Source organism: Mustela lutreola, chromosome 6 (assembly GCF_030435805.1).
Source record: "Mustela lutreola isolate mMusLut2 chromosome 6, mMusLut2.pri, whole genome shotgun sequence".
Lineage (NCBI taxonomy): Eukaryota > Metazoa > Chordata > Mammalia > Carnivora > Mustelidae > Mustela > Mustela lutreola.
In genome coordinates, this window is record NC_081295.1 from 89,243,483 (window position 1) to 89,265,121 (window position 21,639).

General features: G+C 40.7%; 1 protein-coding gene and 1 non-coding gene across 12 annotated transcripts in view; one reads left to right on the forward strand and one right to left on the reverse strand.

Annotated features, from left to right (window-relative positions):
- Positions 1-21,639, reverse strand: part of USP49 (ubiquitin specific peptidase 49) — a 91,360-nt gene that overhangs the window by 67,650 nt on the left and 2,071 nt on the right. For 2 of the 11 annotated variants that reach the window (XM_059177930.1, XM_059177931.1), the window contains exons 1-2: positions 15,746-17,053; positions 12,219-12,300 (exon numbers count right to left, since the gene is read on the reverse strand). The exons of 1 other annotated variant lie outside the window; for it this stretch is intronic. The gene's annotated coding sequence lies outside the window, so the exon portion shown is untranslated. Of the gene's footprint in view, positions 1-12,218; positions 12,301-12,909; positions 13,028-14,352; positions 15,416-15,549; positions 15,724-15,745; positions 17,057-21,639 lie in introns of those variants that run through there. 8 more of the 11 variants (XM_059177934.1, XM_059177938.1, XM_059177933.1 and 5 more) reach the window with 6 other exon arrangements.
- On the forward strand, positions 5,599-5,745 carry LOC131834876 (U4 spliceosomal RNA). The gene has a single exon (XR_009354982.1). It is a non-coding gene; the product is annotated as a U4 spliceosomal RNA (small nuclear RNA).

The window sequence follows — 21,639 nt, forward strand, 5'->3', positions numbered from 1 at the left end:
ATTCATTTGAGAGAGAGACAGCATGAGTGAGGAGAAGGTCAGAGGAAGAAACAGACTCCCCATGGAGCTGGGAGCCCGATGCGGGACTCGATCCCGGGACTCCGGGATCATGACCTGAGCCGAAGGCAGTCGTCCAACCAACCGAGCCACCCAGGCGTCCCCAAAGACCAACTTCTAATTGCACTTCTAATCAAGGAGGGGAAAAGAAAAAAAAAAGTCTGAACATCAACAGACTTTTCATTAGCAACAACAGAAGCTAAAAATCAATAAAGCAATTCCTGTTAAACTCAGAAAATTATTCTATACTGTATTCCCAGGTAAACTATAAATCAAGTATGAGAGAAAAGGAAGACATTTTCATATATGCAGATTCCCAAATGTACATCCTATGCAGCTTCTTAGGAAACTTCTGGAAGAACTGCTTAAGTATAAACACTGAAGAGGTAAGATGTGGGGTCCAGGAAACAGAGGTCCCAACATAAAAAAGAGATGAAGGAATGACAGCTGTACAGGTCTAGAGAACGAGCTATACAGACTTTTAAAAATAGCAGCATAAGCCTACTGCTTAAAAGTGTGGCATTAAATACCAAAAGAAACAGCTGGAAGAATAGAAAATGGAGGTCCCCATAGAGGCCAAATGCTGGGGGAAGGAAAAGCAGGTAGGGTACTTTTTATGCTACATACAGCTTAGCACTGATAAATGTTCAATTGTAAAAGATTCTTGAAAAGTTTAAAAGAATGTTTTAAAATCACATCTAAAAACATAATTGTTTAAATATTTCATTTATTTATTTGAGAGAAAGAGCAAGAGCTAGAGAGAGAAAGAGAGCACAAACAAAGAGGGCAGAGGGAGAGAGAGAAGCAGGCTCCCCAATGAGGAGGGAGCCCAATGTGGGATTCACTTCCACGACACTGGGATCATGACCAGAACCAAAGGGAGATGCTTAACTAATTGAGCCACCCAGGCGTCCCTAAAAAGATGATTTTCCAAGCAAGGTTTTGGGGAGAAAAGAAAATAATAAAAAATGTAATTTTCAAGGCAGAGCAAAACCCAGTAATTTGAAAAAACATACTACACCTTCACACAGAGTGTGGCATTGCTTGAAAACAATTAAGAACAGGAAATAATATTTTGCTGATACTTCTTCAAAAATCATAAACTCAAAGCCAGCCAAAAAAAAAAAAAAAAAAGGAAAAATTTAAGCATATTATGCTATTACTGGGGAAAGTTCACAGCTTATGGCTCTATCACTTCACAAATTAAAATTCCTTTTTCAAACAGTCAAGCAGATGCTAAACCAATGTCAAAAGAATAACCCGACTGCGTCACATTTTGGTAAGAAATGAAAATGCCTCAGAGACCATTGTTTCCTCAAGAAAGCACAAATACTGCGGATTTGTTAAAACAAAAGCCAGCGTTTTCTATCAGAGATATTTATCCCTTCCTGAAGACTGACACAAAGAGTAGTGGGATTCACCAGATTTCAACTGCTGCTCAGCATTCTCTAAGACCCTAAGAAACAGTATCTCAGAAAATATGTTCTTCTCTATACCCAAATACTCTAAAAATTACATCTATAGCCCTCTCATAGCAAATGCATATGAATAGTATTTGTTCATCATATTTAATAATATCTATTTACAGTCAATGAACGTTAAGGTCATGCTTAGGATCAAGCACTGAGCTCTTCAATAAACAGACAAGTAGAGGAGGTGTTGCCAACTACTCAGTTTTCTGACATCTAGGAAGACTGTAAACATAGGAAATCACTGGAGCTGATATTTTTTGATAGTCTACCGATCTGTGGTCAAGGGAAATCTTTTTATTTTTTTAAAAGATTTTATTTATTTGACAGACAGAAATCACAAGTAGGCAAAGAGGCAGGCAGAGAGAGAGGGGGAAGGCAGGCTCCCTGCTGAGCAGAGAGCCCGATGTGGGGCTCGATCCCAGGACCCTGAGAACACAACCCAAGCTGAAGGCATAAGTTTAACCCACTGAGCCACCCAGGCGCCCCAAGGAAATCTTTTTAAACCACTGAAAGGAAGCACTCTCCAACCAAATCTACTCTAGTAAAAATGCCTGCTCTCCTTTCAGCATAAATGAAGACAATGAGAATAGATTAATTAGCAAGGTGATTTAATTATAACGTACTCCACAGCTTTTGAGTTGAATGCATAAAAATATGTTCGTTTAGGGGTACCTGGATGGCTCAGTTGGAAGAGCGTGCAACTCTTGATCTCGGGGTCGTGAATTCAAGCTCCACATGGGGTGTAAAAATTAGTTAAATAGGTAAAATGTAAAAGTAAATAAAATTTTAGAAGAATATGTTTGTTTCAGGCTCTTGGAATTAGGAAGAAAATAATACTTTAAGATGTTGCATAAAGTATAATATTCTTCCTTGTTTGAAGTCTGAGAAAACACATTAATATCTTACAAAATAGGGGCACCTGGGTGTCTCAGTGGGTTAATAAGCCTCTGCCTTCGGCTCAGGTCATGATCTCAGGGTCCTGGGATCCAGCGATGCATCGGGCTCTCTGCTAGGCGGGGAGACTGCTTTCCCCTTCTCTGCCTGCCTCTCTACCTACTTGTGGGATCTCTCTCTCTGTCAAATAAATAAATAAAATCTTTAAAATATATATATATTACAAAATAAAATGCATAACCAAAAGCTCCTTAAACTTTAAAAACTAAAAAAGTAATGGGATGCCTGGGTGGCTCAGTGAGTTAAGCCTCTGCCTCCAGCTCAGGTCATGATCTCAGGGTCCTGGGACAAAGTCCCACATCGGGCTCTCTGCTCAGCAGGGAGCGTGCTTCCCCTCTCTTTCTGCCTATCTGTGATCTCTTTCTGTCAAATAAATAAATAAAAATCTTTTTAAAAATAAAATTAAATTAAAAATTAAAAAAAAAATAGAAATAAAATGTACTATGTCCGGATCTATTCTCTAAGCAAATCAGAAAGACAGTAGAATAAAGTCTACACTGCAAGAAAAAAAATTTTTATAACAACGTATGGTGATAAATGTTACTAGATTTACTATAGTAATCATTTCACAATATATACAAATAGCAAATCATAATATACATCTGAAACTAACATGTTCTACATAAATTATACTTCAGTAAAAAATATTTTTAATACTATGCTTACTGTTTCATGCTTATTTCACAGAAGAGAAACAGTTAACTAAAATATGAAGAAACGTTCAAACTCACTAGTGGTTAGAAAATTCAGATTAAAGGGGCGCCTGGGTGGCTCAGTGGGTTAAGCCGCTGCCTTCGGCTCAGGTCATGATCTCAGGGTCCTGGGATTGAGTCCCGCATCGGGCTCTCTGCTCGGCAGGGAGCCTGCTTCCTCCTCCTCTCTCTCTGCCTGCCTCTCTGCCTGCTTGTGATCTCTCTCTGTGAAATAAATAAATAAAATCTTAAAAAAAAAAAAAAGAAAATTCAGATTAAAATAGATATTAAACAGCAAAAATTCAAACTGGCCAACAGCAAGTGTTGGGAGGTTGCAATACAATGTCTGTGAGGTGTGTACACTCAGCAGCCTGACAGTACTTATGCCGCAATGCCACTCCTGAGTCTGCATCCCAAAGAAATTCTCAAACATGTCCATGAACACAAACAAGTCTGTTATTGGGAGCACTGTTTATGGTAGCCTAGACACCCATCACTATGGGAATGGATGCACACCATGGGGTAGCACACTGCAGGTAGGAGCCATTAGCTAATGTATACCCAAAACCACTCGCAGGTCTTAAAACAGTGCTGAGTGAAAATAGTAAAACCAGAGTAAGAGCTACAGCATTATTTTTTAAAGATTATCTTTTTAAATAATCTCTACACCCAACATGGGGTTCAAACTCAGAATTCTGAGATCAAGAGCCATAGCTCTACCAACTGAACCAGCCAAGCACCCCAGAGCTATAGCATTTTTACAGGGAGAATTCTATAGCCAAATTCTGCAATAGTGTAGTGGCATGAACAGTTTTGGAATTAAAGATAAGTACACCAAAAAAAAAATCACTGAGCATTTTAGAAAGAATCAAGAATCAAGGATATACATCGAATACATTAGATAAGGTGCTTGTGGCATAGTAGAGGAAAAAAGGCATGGAAATGGAGGCTGCAGAGAAGGCCTTTACACGCCAATGCTAGACTGTGTGCAAATCACAGGGTATAAAGTTAAAATTAAAAATATTTTAAATTCATGCACACATTAATTTATTCAATAAAATTTACAGAACACTTAAGTGCCAAGTACTGTGCTTAAATATATACTTTTATTGTTATTTCTGTTGAATGTTTTTATTTTAAAACCTCAAAAAGAGATATGCTTTAAGATACATCTTACCTGGAAGTGGAAAGGAAAAAATAATTTACGATAGAATTCATATACTATAAAGTGAGAAATTCATAGTTCTTAAAACAGTTTTAGAAATTTTTTTTTAAACAAATATATACATTCAAATTCTTTAAATGGCAAACTTCAATGGAAGGTTGAAATACAGAACGAACTCTAAAGTCCTAGCAAATTACATTGTCACATCTCAATCTACAAGTAAAACATCTTTTCTCGTGGCTTTCAGTGGTGAAACAATTTCTTTTTGGAGGAGAAATTTTTTCTACTTTATTTGTTCTATGTAATTTTCCCAAAGATATTTCAACTGCTCAGGAACACTTCTAGCCAGATTTCTGTTTTTCTAAAAGAATTCACAAGCAGACTGCTGGCTGCCAATGTAGGTGTTGTAGCTAATATGCTCATTACACTGCACTGCTAAGAAAAACTGATGAACACATTTAGTGCAAAGTGACATATCTATTCCACATCCCATGGGACAGAAAATGTTTTCCCCCAAAATTACCTGTTCCCTCCCTTTTTTTTTTTTTTTTTACAAATCCCAAAAGATAACTAGTATACAAGATAATATTGGCAAGCAAAACCAAAAGCAACTTGTAGGACATCGTATGTCTAAACCTCTAAAATTATAATCCTTCAGTATTTCAGATTTTAATACTAAGAGTTAGCAGGTGGGAGGATCAAAGGTGAAAAATAGAAATGGTTGGTCCAACCATCACTACTGCTGGAAAAACACACAAGCTATGTGATCTGTCAGAGGGGTCAGCAGAATCATCAGCACACATAATAAAAGACAATATGTTAATTTATTCAGGCTTACAAATGACAATGTATTTTCATTCAATAACAATAGCTAATAATGAACACTTACTATATGTCGGTTACTGTTCCAAACATTTTATATGCATTATTTAATTTAGTCCTCACAAGAACCCAATGGACTAGGTACCTTTTTGGGGGGGGGGGTTAAAGATTTTATTTATTTGACAGACAGCGATCACAAGTAGGCAGAGGCAGGCAGAGAGAGAGGAAGGGAAGCAGGCTCCCCACTGAGCGGAGAGTCTGATGCGGGGCTGGATCCCAGCACCCTGGGACCATGACCTGAGCCGAAGGCAGAGGCTTTAACCCACTGAGCCACTCAGGTGCCCCTGGACTAGGTGCTTTTATCATCTCCATTTTATAAGATCATTTTTCACATCAGATGCAGACTCTTTATCATTGCCTTTAAAACCTCCATCAAAGCTTTGCGCAGTGGCAGTATCGTAGCCAATGAGGTTTATCCGAGGCGCGATTATTGCTAATTGTAAAACCTCCATCAAATGGCCTCAAATTCCAGTATACCCCCCTTTCTGCCATTCCAGTTCTCACTTCTGACTCAAAAATTTGACTGATGTGTATTACATGAATGAAGCAGTTCTCTTCTCCAGCCAGCTTCCTTCTTCTCCCTTTCTACCTCAGAAGATCCCACTGTAACGATGTTGTCAGTGAACCCCTTCTTCATAGGCTTATTAAGAGTAAACACCATAGAAGTATATTGAGGAAAAAGTGAATACCTCCCCCAAACAAGCGAACACCTTGGTAACAGTCCTTACATTTTATGAAATAGAAATATTCTACATATATTGTTCTGTAACATTTTTTAAAAATATGGAATTCAAAAAATAAAAACATAATTTAACAGGGGGCGTGTGGCTGGCTCAACTAGTTGGAAGAGTATGTGACTCTTAATCTCAGGGTCAAGAGTTTGAGCCCCACGCTGGGCACTGAGATCACTTAAACAAACAAATAAAGAAGAGCTTTTAGGTGTATTTAAAAATAAATAAATAAAATTTAACAGTGGACATCTTTCTACATTAGCAAACAAAGATCCACTGCATTCCTAATAGCTTCATGGAGGTTCCACTGTGTAGAAATGTCACATGTCATTTTCTTCCTATAACAAACAATGCTACTGTATCCATATTTTTCATGCAAGTGTATGAATATATCCATAGGACAGATTTCTAGGAGTGGAACTTCTGGGTCACAGGGTAAACACATTTTAAATTCTAATAGGCACTGCCAAATTTACCTCCAAGGAAATTTACATTCCCCCCAAAAGCGTGTGAGTGTTCCAGCTGTCCCACATCCTTACCCTCTACTGGTTACCATCATCTTCCAATCTAATAGGTAAAAGTGGCAATTACATGCTTTATTTTATATTTATTTAAATTATTAGGATTATTGAATTGATAGCTTAAATAGATTTTGAATTATTATTAAGTGTAGGCTAAGCTTTTTTTTCTCTATGGAGAAAATAAAAGTTCAAGCAGCACATTTACAGGGTAACTGGGGAGACTGGTAATATTTAACCAACGCAGGATTCTAGCATGGAGCAGACAATGATGTCAATCACAAATGAGTTTGATCTCTTCACTAAAGCACGCTTACCATGCACTTGAAATACACTGCTATCAGTTCTTCGAGCTATGCCATATATTTTAGCAAATGTTTCTTTTAAAAGAGTATATTTGGGGCGCCTGGGTGGCTCAGTGGGTTGAAGCCTCTGCCTTCAGCTCCGGTCTAGATCCCAGTGTCCTGGGGTCGAGCCCCACATCTGGCTCTCTGCTCCACGGGGAGACTGCTTCCTTCTCTCTGCCTGCCTCTCTGCCTACTTGTGATCTCTGCCTGTCAAATAAATAAATAAAATCTTTAAAAATAAAATAAAATAAAATAAAAGGGTATATTTAACTCCACAGTCATGTATTCACTTCGTCATCTTTGCTTACTCATAATACTCCTCTGTGTGATGTCTATTTCAATATTTTGTTTTATATAAAATGTTGCTCATTAATCTGACCTTTGACCTCTTTTAGATGTTAAAGCTCAAGTCTATAATGAGTGTCTGGCCATGAACATCCAATAATATTAAGACAACTGATATGGGTAGCTGTATTAGAATACAGAAAAAGGAGAATAAGAGAAGTAGATCTTAGCAATGACCATCCGCAGAGATGCTCTAGGCATTTCAGATTATGAAAACAAAACACGAACAAAACCTCCACCTACTCTATAAATGTTTACATAAATGTGATGTCTTCTGTTCATAAATGCTGATTCACTGTCAATGGCTAGATGCTTATGATTACAATGCTATTAGCAATGATGGCGGAACTGAGCTATACACACATTTTCTTACCTAATTCTCTTTGTAGACACCTTCAGGTAACAATTTTTGTCAGGGAGATTCTAATGAGCTCTATCAGGGACTGACCTTATTATCCTGATAAGTTAGTACCCATAACTGCAAAAATAAGTACCACAAATTATCTAGTATTCTAGGAAGGTTTTGACTCAAAATGATGGATCAGTAAACTCCTCTCTATGCTTCCCTTAATTCTCAAATAAAATTTATATTGTTCATAGAACAAACTGATACTTAAGACTTTATTTCAAAGCCAAAAGCTAAGCTCTTGCTACTTTAGTATGTCCACATGGCCAGTCCACATGAGCACATGACAGATCCTACACATCATCTTTCCCGTATCAGAGACTGGCAGAAAGAGATAGAGCAGGGGGCAGGAAAGAGCAGAACACCAACATGACAAAGTGCCAAAGCCAGGCTATAAATTATCTTTTGGTCACTCATGACTGCATTATGAAAAAGCTGACACAAAGGTAGGACCCATCCTTCCTTTGGAGGAATACAAGTATTGTATGAAAGCATCTTCCTAACTCACTAACAACAGAGCTGCACTCCCACCCCTCACATAACTTGCCCAATGAAAGAAGCGCTGCTGGGTTCTAAAGGCAATGAGAAGGAGCTCTGTATTCTGGCAATGGGAGGGAGCAATGAAGACCAGCTTCCCGGGCTCTAAACTCTGCCAGACTGCCCTGCTAATCCTTCCCAAATCCTGCAATGCTGGGGTGGGGGTGGGGGACAGAATAGAAAACGATCCAAAACTGAATCAAGGACAGTAGCTCTGGATTACAGGAGGTCATAACATGCCTATTTGAATGGGGGTGGGATGGGCATCGAGGCAGTCGCAGGGCACATACAAAAGCCTGTATGTTTATAAAAACACAATACAAAAAAAATTTATCCCTGATTCTTGCGAAGAGGTAACCAACGTCTGCCCCCAATCATTTGTCAGCCCAGGCTGCATGGAAGGCACAGAGTAGCATGCATTTTCACACAGTGAGGCTGGAAGAGATTCTACAGAGTGTAAATTACTAATTAGCTCAATAGAAGACAAAGAGAGAAAATACCTGTCACAGAATGCTATTTACAACTTGACATATAATAAAAACAACACCGAAAATTTTAGAAGAGCGCCTTACTTTTCAGACTTCTATTAACAAGTAAATGGCAAAGGAACAGTATTATAGTCTTTAAAAACTGCCCATGTCTCAGAAACAATAATGCATGACGGGAAAGGATGCTTTCCAAATAATTTATAATTTTCTCATCCTTATGAAAGCTAAGTGTTTTTAATTATTACAATCAGCTTTAGTAAGGAGCTATATTTCATAGCTTTGATGATCACTTAAAAACGTGGGGTGGGGAGAAGCCCACAAGTGCTGTATTTTACATACATAAGACTATAGTTAATAGTCCTTATACTAAAACTGAACAGGCCTCAATCTGCAGGTCATGTTTTTATGAAATGGACTGGCTACCATTTTAATAAAGACTGAGGATGAGCTGGAAGATAATAGTGGGATGGAGTCAGTTACATCTCCATATATGATGACAACTGAAAAGACTCAAAATTTAGGTTTATTTTGGAGGAAGGTAATAACATGTTAGGATATTTATATTCATTCCTCTACCATAAGGCAAACCTGTTTGTATTAACTGCAACCTGGTTCTTTTTTTTTTTTAATTTTTTTTTTTTTTAATTTATTTAACAGAGAGAGATCACAAGTAGGCGGAGAGGCAGGCAGAGAGAGAAGGGGGGAAGCAGGATCCCTGCTCAGCAGAGAGCCCGATGTGGGGCTCGATCCCAGGACCCTGGGACCATGACCTGAGCCAAAGGCAGAGGCTTAACTCACTGAGCCACCCAGGCGCCCCTGCAACCTGGTTCTTAAGGAAGTACATTCTGCACTTAGATTTCTTCCCGCTCCTTGATGCTACATAAGGATCTTCAATATATGTATTTCACCTAAATATGTCTCAGTCACAGTGATGAACAGGCCTGTGACTCCTGTTTTCACATAACAATCACCCAAACAGGGTGCATGAAAGGCTCAGTCCATTAAGTGTCTGACTTCAGCTCAGGTTATGATTTTGGGGTCCTCCTGGGATCGAGCCCCACTGGGCTCCTCACTGAGTGGGGAGTCTACTTGTCCCTCTCCCTCTGCCCCTTCCCCTACTTGTGCACGCTCTCTCTCTCAAATAAATAAAATCCTTAAAAACATAATAATCACCCATATGTCAACAGTTATCATATCCTGAGGATTCCCTTGTGTGTGGACACATCATGCCAGATGCTAAGAAGGTCCCCAACAGAGGTGTACACCACGACATGGTTTTTGCTGATGAGGGAGGGGCCTACAAATTTGTCATTCACAGGTGAAATTAACTAAAATCAAACATACCAACTTAATATACATTCAAAACATTCTCCCCTTTTCTTTTTAATTTTTTTTTTTTAAAGATTTTATTTATTTATTTGACAGAGAGAAATCACAAGTAGATAGAGAAGCAGGCAGAGAGAGAGAGGGGGAAGCAGGCTCCCTGCTGAGCAGAGAGCCCGATGCGGGACTCGATCCCAGGACCCTGAGATCATGACCTGAGCCGAAGGCAGCGGCTTAACCCACTGAGCCACCCAGGTGCCCCTCTTTTTAATTTTTTTAAAAGATTTTATTTATTTGAGACAGAGAGAAGGAACAGGGAGAAGGGTAAAACGGGAGAGAGAAGTTAAGCAGGGAGCCTGACATGGGGCTCAATCCTAGTACCTTGGGATCATGACCTGAGCTGCAGGCAGACGCTTAACTGACTGAGCCACCCAGGTATCCCCACCTTTTCTTTTCTTTTTTTTTTTTTTTTTAAAGATTTTATTTATTTATTTGACAGACAGAGATCACAAGTAGGCAGAGAGGCAGGCAAGAGAGAGAGGAGGAAGCAGGCTCCCCACTGAGCAGAGAGCCCGATGTGGGGCTCGATCCCAGGACCCTGGGACCATGACCTGAGCCAAAGACAGAGGCTTTAACCCACTGAGCCACCCAGGTGCCCTGCCACCTTTTCTTTTTAAAATTAGGCCTTCTAGGGGGCGCCTGGGTGGCTCAGTGGGTTGGGCCTCTGCCTTCAGCTTGGGTCATGATCTCAGGGTCCTGAAAATAAGGCCTTCTTATCCACTTTTTTTCAACTTTTCTTGAAAAATATTCAAGTGAAAGAAAATGATAAAGCAAAAGGGGCAAATAAAAGCAACTGGTGAATCTGAATGAGGGAAGAGAGAAGTTCCCACACTATCTTTGCAACTTTTCCATAAGCCTGAAACATAATAAAAATATCAAGTCACACACACAAAAAGAGCGTTAACAACAGAAGCTCTCTCACACGGTTGCTGAGAGTTTCAAACAATTCACATACTTAGCTCATGCTGGGCACTTAGTAAACACTAATTATTAGTTATTTTTAAAAAATGAGAGTGGATCAACTATAACAAATGAACCACTCTGGTGAGAGAATGTTGATAATGGGAGAGGCTGGCTGTACATGTAAGGGAGCAGGGGGATACAGGAAATTTCTGCACCTTTCTCTCAATTTTGCTGTGAACCTAAAGCTGCTCTAAAAAAATAAATAAAGTCTTAATAGAAAGGGTGGATCAATTTACTTAACCAAATTAAAGCATACATAAATATATTTAGTATATTGTTTGCACAGACACACATAAAGAGAAGACAGTAAAAAACCAGGCAGAATCTGAACATACTTTGCTTACAGACATCTGCACTGGAACTGGAGTTCCATTTTTCCTCAATGGGCAACAATCTCAACTATAAACCTATATGTGGTTTAAAACGAGTCTTTTTTTTTATGTGAAAAAGATAGGTAACCATTTATCTGCAATGCACTTAGGCATTTTTACTGGTTTTAGGTTGTTTTGTTTTATGAACACCATTTTGTAAAGAAAAAAATAAGGGCATGTAAGAACCCTGATGTAATCTCGGCATTAGACATAGCCCTCATGGTGTTTGTCCCAGGTTCCCCATCTAGCAAGCCACTAAGGAAAGGTCAGTAACAGAATCACAGGGATAATCTCAGGACTGGCAAACAGGACAGGTTAAGGGATAAAATAAACCAGCACTGTTTAATCCTAATCTGGAGAAGAACATGGATACTGATCAGTTCACAACAGTCAAGCAGAGGTAATACCAGAGCAGAGACAGCCTGCAAAATGCCAAGGTTCAAGTCCTATCCCCACCACTTGGTAGAATTCTACAACTGGAAAAAAAAGTCTGAGTGACTCCTTGAGGACAAGTCATTTAATCTCAAGGAGACTTTATTTCATCATATGTAAAATGGGAACAGTAACACCACCAACCTCATAGGGTTGCTGCTAGGAGTGAATGAGTTACAATCTACAAAGAACTTACAACAATGGGTGGCATAAAAGCATATATGTCGGCAGCCATTGTTATTAAGTTTATGAAGTACTAGGGTCTTCTTAATACTATAGTAAGCACATATTTTTACTAAAAAATGGAGAATAGGGCAACAGAGAACACATACAAATACAGTATTAGGTGTATGCTGGTTAGACAGAAGGCAGACTGTCCTAATAAAGAAAATAATTAAATACCAGAAAAGATTATCTACAGAGGTTGTCACATTCTCTCTGAAGATTTATGAAAACAGGATAAATTTTTATCTACCTGGGATGATTTAAGTGGGATATTGACTGAAGTTGCAGGATAAACTAGAGGTCCTTTCAAGGTCTCTTCCCATCCAAAGAATCTACAATTAATCAGAAAAACATTTAAGTATGTAAAACCTACTCACCCAAATGTGAACACAGAATTTAAAAGTTTTTTGCTTAGCAAACAAGATTATAACCAAAATAAAGTTCAACTGAGTTCACTTGAGCAAATGAAAAGAAAGCTTACCTTTATCACTGAGTCCTTATTGATGAATAGTATTATCTGAACCAAAAGATTACCCATTTTCAGTTTTAGAAATATCAACTGAGAAACAATCATTCCCAATAAGAATCAGTGTATTTAGCACACTACTGCGGCAGATAGAGACAAAAGACAGAACTCAACAGACTTTTTCCCTTCTTCACCAACATCAAATAAGTCTAAAATTAGTTACATGAAGACATCAAATATAAAACAATTACATTACAAAAACAGCAAAACCATAAACAGAGTACAACCTACTAGTAATACCAAACTTATCTAGACAGGAAGGGAATATACACAAATATCCTACAGAAACAGGTGCCCCACATCAGTTAATCTTCAGCTCAAAAGTTTACATTTCAGACTAATCCTCTTAAAATTTAGCAGCAAAAATAGTAATTTCTAAAAATCTTCTATTAAATTACAAAATCAATGTAGTCACCTTGACCATCTGCTTAAGAGAATCCAGAATCCATGAACACAGAAGCTGAATCCAGATAGATTTTAGATTCTAAACTGACAGAAATGAACATCAGTGATTCTGATAACCACTAATCAAAATATAAGTTTGTTGTTACAAATGCTATCATCTTTGCCATTTACACAAAAACCCATAAAACGAAAAAAAAAATCCATAAAACGGTGGCAATTCAAAATTTATACAACTTTGGAAAAAAGTTATCTTTATATATCCGAATGTATACTAATAAAATAACCACAAATAAGATTCTCAAGATCGGTTTGCATTTTTTCCTTAAGTAAATTATAGCTATCCTTTGGAACTACCAAATAAAAAGTAATAATCATTCACATTCGTAACTAAATGTAAAAGCTTCAGAATAAATATCATCAAACAAAATAGTAAGAATAATCTAAATTTTGTCCCAAATTTCTCATCTTCCTTTATATTTCCAGAAGTGTCTTAAAAATCAAAAGCTTCTAGGAAATTAATATTAATATGGCCTTCTTTATTCACAACTACAAAACAGGAGAGGCAGTGGAGCTGTCCAAGGCACTGCATTATTGTATGGAGGCTTTTTCATGATTAAAAAAAAAAAAAAAAAAAAAAAAAAAACACCTCAAAAATTCACTACTTAACCTAAAAAAGAAGTCCCACTCTAAAATCCTCCCCTGTTCTACAAATTTCCCTTTCTTTATTCCATTTAGTTAATGAGTAAGTCACCCACTACAGTGTGAAATGTCCCACATAAAGCTAAAGGCAGCTTAGGAACTCAAAGCCCTCACAGTCCTGATTTAAATCTCTTCCTCAGCAAACTTCCCTAGTTGGTTATTTGCTCTCTTCTGAAATGATTTCTCAATATTCTCCAGCCACCAAAAAACAATTAGGCAGAAATCTGGTTGGTTAATCAAAACAAAAAGATGTTCATCCTTCTCTATCTCAACAACAGTAGGCTCTCCATTGAAAATGAATGTGCTGTGGCTAAAGCACTCTGCTCAGTGCTGTCAGGTACACCCTGTTACAACACAACACTATCACACCACACAGGAAGAGCCATACTGTAAGTAAATAAAACCTGTATTCCCATCATCACAATACTAGCGAAATGCAGAGGTTTTCAGCATCCAGTTGATCCTTCATCATTCACAGAAGAACAAAATCAAATCAAAATGGGTCTCATCTTTTCAAAGTAGACATGAAAGTCGAATTAAAAGCAATAAGAGGTGAAAGCAGATTCATGATGCCTTGAAGAGAAAGACAGGTTTCTGGAATTTCCTACTTTTGTAGACAAAAGGACCCACAATTTCAACACACAGTTCTCTTCTCAACAAAGAACTCCTTTCCTGCAAACACCCACCACCGCTCCCCAACCTCCACTCTTACTTTTCAGTGTTTACTCCTATCTCTAGGTCTCTGTTCACTCACCATGGTTCCTCCTCTTCTGCACCAAAGGCTCCCTACACTTGATCCTTCACTATAGCATCTGTGCCCTGACCCATGCAGACTTTCTGGAACATCTCCCCACAACCTGCACATTTGATTCCCACTCCTGCACAGTCTAGTCCAGTTCTTCATCCAGCAGGACTTCTCCAGCTTCCCTTAATCCTATTCTCTTCCCTTACACCCCATCTCATCCTTTAAATCCCAGGGCCCATCTCTTCCTTGCTTCTCTCACCATCCCCTTTTAGCCCTGTTTCTCCACCTCACTGTTTTTACCTTGGATCTGGCTGAACCTAGTCAATTAACACAATTCCCCAGTTACCATGTCCCAGACCGCCATCACTCCTTTACACCCTTACTCTTTTCTCCTTTCAGCTTGTCTGGCCCCAGAATTACCCTATAAACGCCTCACCTCTCATCTGTTTCCATTCACCCTTCCACTACGCTAAGTCCTAACTCCACCTGGTACTCGTCCAGTATCTATTTCACCCTCCCTCACTTTCAAGAATTTACACCCATCGCCCACCCACTAACCCATACCTTTCTCAGAACCTCGCAATTCCCACCCCACCGCGGGTCCTAGTCCTTCAGCTCCTCTCGCTCTGCACTAGTTCACACCCTTGTCACGTCTGGCTCTTCATCACCCTCTCTCCTCTACTCCCAACTAGCACCCCAGCTCTGCCCCTCCTAGCCTTCCACTTCCAACTCTTCCCCCCAGCACCCTCACCCTGCTACCATTCCCTATAAAGCTCTCGTCCTCAAACCCCTGCTCTTAAACCTAACCCCAGACCGGGTCTTCCTAACCTCATTCCCTGCTGGCTTCCTTAACACCCACCCTGGGTTTTGCCTCCTTTCTACCTCCTTGGCTGGCTTTTTCTTACTCCTCCTCTCCCTGCCTTCTAACCCTTTCTCCCCTTAATCCTCCTCATCTCATTCTTAGACCCGTTCCCCCCACAGCCCCTAAGCCTTCCTTCGCTTCTCCTCTCAAGGCTTTTTTTTTTCTTAACCCCAATCCAGTCGTAACCCACCCCGCCAAAATAATGCTCTGGCGCGCCCCGACTGCCGGCTCTCGCCTCCGCCGGCCCCCGCCCCGGGCGCCCCCAGCCCGCCGGCGCCGCGGTCCCGCCCCCTGCCGCCGCTCCTCCCGCCCGCGAGGCGCGCGCCGCCTTTGTCGCCCCTCACCCGGTGTGTGAGGATTTGGCTTCTTTAAAGGGGAGGGCCAGTGTGCCGGAGACTCCTGTCCCCGCCTCCGAGTCTTAGAACAGGCTCCCTGGCCGTCGCGTCCTCCCCGGTCCCCGTCCCCCCACCCCCTGGAGCTACCCCCTTGGCTGCCTCCCTACCTCCTCCGCCCCCTCCCCGACCTCCCCCCTCTATTTACCGCCATCATCAGCACGCGCGAGCTGTCACCAGGGCGCGAGACAACCGAACAGGCCCCGCCCCCTGCCCGCCCATTGGCCCGCCCGCTTGAGCCCCGCCCCCCGGACCCCGCATTGCGCCAACGGCGCAGCGCTCGGCCCCGACCCCGGCACAGACTGCCTCTCCGAAGGTTCGCGCTGCGGGCGCAAAGTTTAGGGTTAGCCACAAACGTGCGGCCGATTTGAGCCTGGCGTAAGGGGCGGCGGCGTAGAGGGGCGTTGTGAATCGCGGGTCGAAGTTTGGTTGAAGCACAGCAGGGTAAATAAGGAGGTTTCCAGACAAAGAGACTCTTAAAGGTACAGAGTCTTAAGGCTGTCCCTCCTCCTTAAAGGGCCAGACTCTCCGAGCCCATCTCCGCCCCCTTCTCCCCAGCACTTCAGCCCGCGGAACAGTGAAGGAATTCCATCTACACTAGTTCCCCACACACTTTTTGGAGCTCCTTTAACATCTCTCTCCACTACCACGGGTGGAAGCCTTTGTCACTATCCTATGTTTTTGTTTTATTCTGTTAAAAGACTTAAGTGATTGCTAACATTGTCGTTCCGAAAGCAGCAGCCTCCGAACCCTGGGGTTTCCTGAGGCTGCGTTTGCAAAAGTTACTATTGGCTACCAGACAGTGAGCACGTGTCTGACTTCTGACACTGATGACCCAGGCGGGACCCAGCTGTTTTATGGAAATCCCCCCAAGGAAGAGGCTCACAGCCAAAAACTTAAGAAGTTCAGCAGATCGTAGGGATGCAGACCACAGGGAAACAACAGCGGCTATTTCTACTAGTCTTAAAGATTTCCTCCAGAGGCTGCATTGTTCTGACATAAATTGCGGGAGGTGACGTTTCACCCCCACCCACCCAGTTTACAGATACCAGACCAACACTGTTACATCACTCAACACATGGCTAAAGCAGGTAAAGGCTTACATGTAAATAGAAGGACAAAGAAAACAAACATCTGAGTTAACAGCTACAGTGGCTCAAGGCTACACACTTGTCAATATGAAATAAATAAGCACAAAAGCTCAAGAACAGCAAAATTAGAAGGGAGAAACAGCCAGTGCATGTGTAAGCATGAAACTACAATGCCTGCAGCCAAGCTTACATAAGTGTAAAAACAGGTCTAAAGGTAATTAACCTGGCCATTTTTAAGAGGTTTGATGATGGAAGGAAAGGACTCCGCGGTTGATTTGATGAAGATTTGCCATGTGGTTCATGAGCTCAAAGTAGGGTCTAAAAATTTGGCATTCCCTTTGTTGCCTATCACCTTTAATTCCTTTTTAAAATCTTATCTTACATTTTAACTCTTATTAGCAGTTTTCTCCCCTTGCTCCCCAAACACCCACCCCCCAAATTTTTGGAGATTCAAGATTGTACCTTTTTCAATGTCAATTCCTTAGCAAAGTGCCCCACACATAATAGGTGCTTTTATTGAGAGGTTTTGGAACACCTAAGACTTCTGAAGGAAGGAGTGTGTTCTCAGAATAGCAATCTAAGGGGAAAAGATTCTCAGTGCCCTGAGCATATATTGGATCAGCGGTTCTCAAAGTGTGGCCTATGGAGTCCTGACACACTTTCACAGGGTCCCTGAGATCACAACTATTTTCATCATAATAAGACATTATTTGGTTTTGTCAAAGTGATGACATTTGCACTGATGGAAAAAAAAGTAACAATGGATAAAATTACTGCTGCCTTAGCATGTATCAAGGCAACAGCACTGAACTGTGCTATCAATGTCCTCTTCACTGTCACCCACTCATAGGAAAAAATAAAACTTGTTTCACTTTAGAAATCTTTGATGAAATACTAAAAATTATTTTAAGTACCCATCTTTTCAATACTATTCTACATGATTAAATGGACATATGCATAAAGTGCTTCTATTTCTTACCTAAGTACCATCTTTCTCTTGAGGAAAAGCACTTGTGCAATTTCTCTGCATTTTGAGCTGAATTAGTAACTTTCTTCATGGAATACCATTTTTACTTGAAAGAAAGCTAACAGAAAAACTCTATTTTGTCAGCTGTGGGTGTCTGACAGAGATTTTCTCAAAGATAAAGTGAACCTGACAGCACTTGTTAGCAATGATGAAACTCAAGCTCTCAAGAAAAACTTCGAATTTTGTAAACCTGTAACTGCCACTGTGAACTTAATAGCCTCACAAGACTTTCCTGATGATAACAGTGGTGATGTTAATATGATTTTTTTCTCTTGTATAACAAAATGTGTCAGCACTTAAAAGATCTGCAATGTTTTCCAAATGACCAATGCATGATGCTAGAAAATCAGGTATCAGTAAAAGATCCCTTCAGGTATAAAATAAACCAATGAATATTATTATATATTATTATATAACAGAGTACAAAAAGTTTACTGATAGAATTTGAGATTCTGCATTGCAACTAACAGCAGAGTTGCGATGTAGTTTCAAAGAATATGCACAATTATGTGTCAAGATGGTTAAAATACCCCTCCCCTTTTCCAACTACACATCTGTGAGGCTGGAGTCACAGTCTTCAATCAAAATGACAAATTTTAATAGACTAAATGAAGAACAGGTATGAGAATTCACTGTCTTCAATTACGCCAGACATTCAAGAGATTTGCAAAGATATAAAACAATGTCACTTTTGTAAGTTTTTTGCTTGAAAAAAAAAGTCATTTTTCATTAAAATATGTTAAGATGCATTGGACTTATTTTATCTTTAAATGAATACCTTCTTTTTCTCGTAAGTTTTAATAAGGCAAATATCAATAGGTATAACCTACATAAACAAAAGGTCTTTGGAACTTCTAAAAGCACCAAGGAGTCCTGAGACTAAAGAGTTTGAGAATTGTCTATTAGATGGAAGCAGAATAAAAAGACTATTTTGGATAATCCAAATATGAGAAGGCTATGCAGCATAGCTAACAAAAAGGTTTTAGTGTAGTTTCAGAGTTAAGAACATCAATGGTTCAACAAAAATGGAAAATAGAATCAAACACTGAGCTTCCTTTAAAGGCACAACTGGTAATGTGCATGATTACAATACACATGGCACCACATAAACACAGTTCAGAGACAGGCACAACTAAGGCCTGGGAAATGAGGGGAAACAGGGATGGGTATGTTCCACAAAGAAGATAGAGTCAATTCCGCCCCAACTTTTTTATTTATTTATTTTTTAAGCAGAGCCTCTTTCCCTTCAGTTTGTAGAATAAGTAAAATCTTATCACTGTAGATATTAAAAATAAGAGTTCAGTGCTCCAGAGATGGGCCATACACTGTGCTCACTGATCTGTTTAAAAAATATACCTGTACTATTGTATACTTTCTTGGGACCCTCTCTCACTGCTCGTTGTCTATGACAATAGCATTCTTTCCACTGGGGGAGAATTTTAACTTGCCACCAAGCAGTATGACCCCGTAACTTCCCCACTTTTTTCTTTAAAGATTTTATTTTTAAGTAATCTCTATTCCCAGCATGGGACTCAAACTCATAACCACGAGATCAAGAGCCGCATGCTCTTCCAACTGAGCCAGCCAGGTGCCCCCATAATATCCCAGCTTAAACATCCTAATCAAACACTAGTACCTTCAACACCATTAAAAAGAAGCAAGAGCAGAGAGAGTGTCTCCTTACCTACAAAGCTTTTGACATCTACTCTCCTTTGAGCCCCTCAACAAGCCTATGAAAAATGGGTAGTGGGCATCATTTATTCCCACTTTACAGATGAGACCCAGAAAGGCCAACATGACTGAAGTTACAAAACAGGTTCAGGACAGTACTATGGCCAGCACCCAGCTAGCTACCTGTCTTCTAAACCAGCGCTCTCTCTCCTTTAGTAGCAGCCTTGGAATACCTGTCACCTCCACATCCCTAGCTTTGCCCTTCCTACATGACAGATTTCCAATACTGAATTCTGTCTTTGGGACAGAAGATACATATATTTATATACAGGACATATAAATGCATATGATAAGCCAGCAGGATGTATTTCACATCTGCTTTACCTCTGCCTTCCTGTTTCCCTTCAGGATGTGCTCTTTTAGAGACCCTCTTATAGGTCACAGATCTTTGAGATCCTCTAATGAACCCTACAAATCCTATTCCCCCCAAACTACACACATATACACACACAGAGTTTGAGGCATCTTCATCCTCTCAGGGCTCCCCTCGGGGCTTAGGCTGCCCTAAGTTCAAACTGCTACTTGAGAGTCATCGTCCGCTGACACTCTTGCACAACTAAGAAAAAACTCCCTCATTAAGCACAATACAGTCTCCATGATCCGGGAGGGAAAGGATAGGCTTGTTTTGCATTTGTCTCAGTTACTGAGAAAAGCAATGGAATACACAGGGAAGGGATTTCCCTAGATGAGGCCAAGTGAAGGCTGCATGACCCCCGGGAGGGATGATGTAAAGATCTGAGTCCTGAATCATGGTCAAACAAGGTGACCTAAAGGACCCTTGTAATCCAAGAGACTGATTTTGGAATGCTCTACACAATGGCAGAAACTCACCTTGGGGGAGAGTCCATCCCCAAGAAGGGACTGCTCAAAGTCCAAAGATACCAACCCCTAGGAGAGGACCAAATTTGTGATACAACTGGTTTTAGCCATGCCACATGGCACTTGTGACTGGGGCCTGCAGTGCAAGGGGTCCAGACAGCGGCAGATACAGAGAAGGAGGCTGTTGTAAGGGAATGACAATACTGGGAATCACAGGTATGTACCACCCATCAGCCCCACCTAGCTCCAGATCTACTATATGCACAGCTTCAAAATGTTCAGCCTATTGCCCTTCCTATGTTCACAGAGTCTCCACTCCTGACACCTGGAGGGCATGAGGAGGGCATGGAATTTCTAACTGCTTTCCTTTATCATCCAGGATTCGGAAAAGAAAAATCTCACTGAAGCCCCATGAATGAATACTGGACATACTGGGCCAGGGCTGACCTGGTAGTGGAGACCAGTGGTCAGTCTCTAGGTCTTCCTTCAGAGGAGCAAGAACACCAAGAGATGGCGGGGAAACGTGACTGACCACTCGGTACTCAAGATCTGAGGCAAGCAAGCAGGAGGCAGCCTGGGAACAGGAGTACAGAGAATCACAAGAGCAGGGGACACAGGAGGAGGGCACAGCCAGTGCAGGAACCATGAATGGATACAAGTGATGGGCTAGACACAGGTAGAATACAGGGTTCCCCAAATCCCAGCATTTGCCTTCTGCCATCCCAGGGTTTGCCATCTACAGGTATCATTTGTGCAAGAGCTCAATAGTTCAAGAACTCAATAGTTCTTCTTTAAAAACTTACCCTCATCCTAAGGAATAAAGTGCTAGTGATGCTTTTTTCTAATACACATTAGAATAAGACGTAAGTACTAACAGAAAAGTGTTTTCCACATTCCACCTAAAATAACCTGGCACCACACACAGGCCCAGGAGCCACACTTAGACACATGATAGCAGCTACGGGTCCTAAGTCTGGAGTTCGGTCCCAACTGCAGCCTCCTCTCTCAGCATGACCTATGTGGGGGCCCCACCTCCCCGGCTCCCAAAAAAGGAAGACTAGTGGAGTCCCACAGCTTTGCTGCAGAGCTCTGACAAAGGTACTCACCAAGCCGACATGTTAGCAGGGTCTTAGAACCCAGTTTCTGCTCTTTTGGGGTGGATACAGATGGGAAGAAGGGAAAAGCCTCTGCAAGCAGAGGCAGGAGACTCAGGAAGACAGATCTAGCAAAGAAGGAACCACATCAGATTTAAAACCAAACACATGGTATCTCCATTAACTAGCCACATTTAAGTTATCATTTATAAAATGAGGATCACCATGCCCTTTTTTCCTTAAATTTATACCAATGCTCCTAAGCTTTCATTCAACCTGA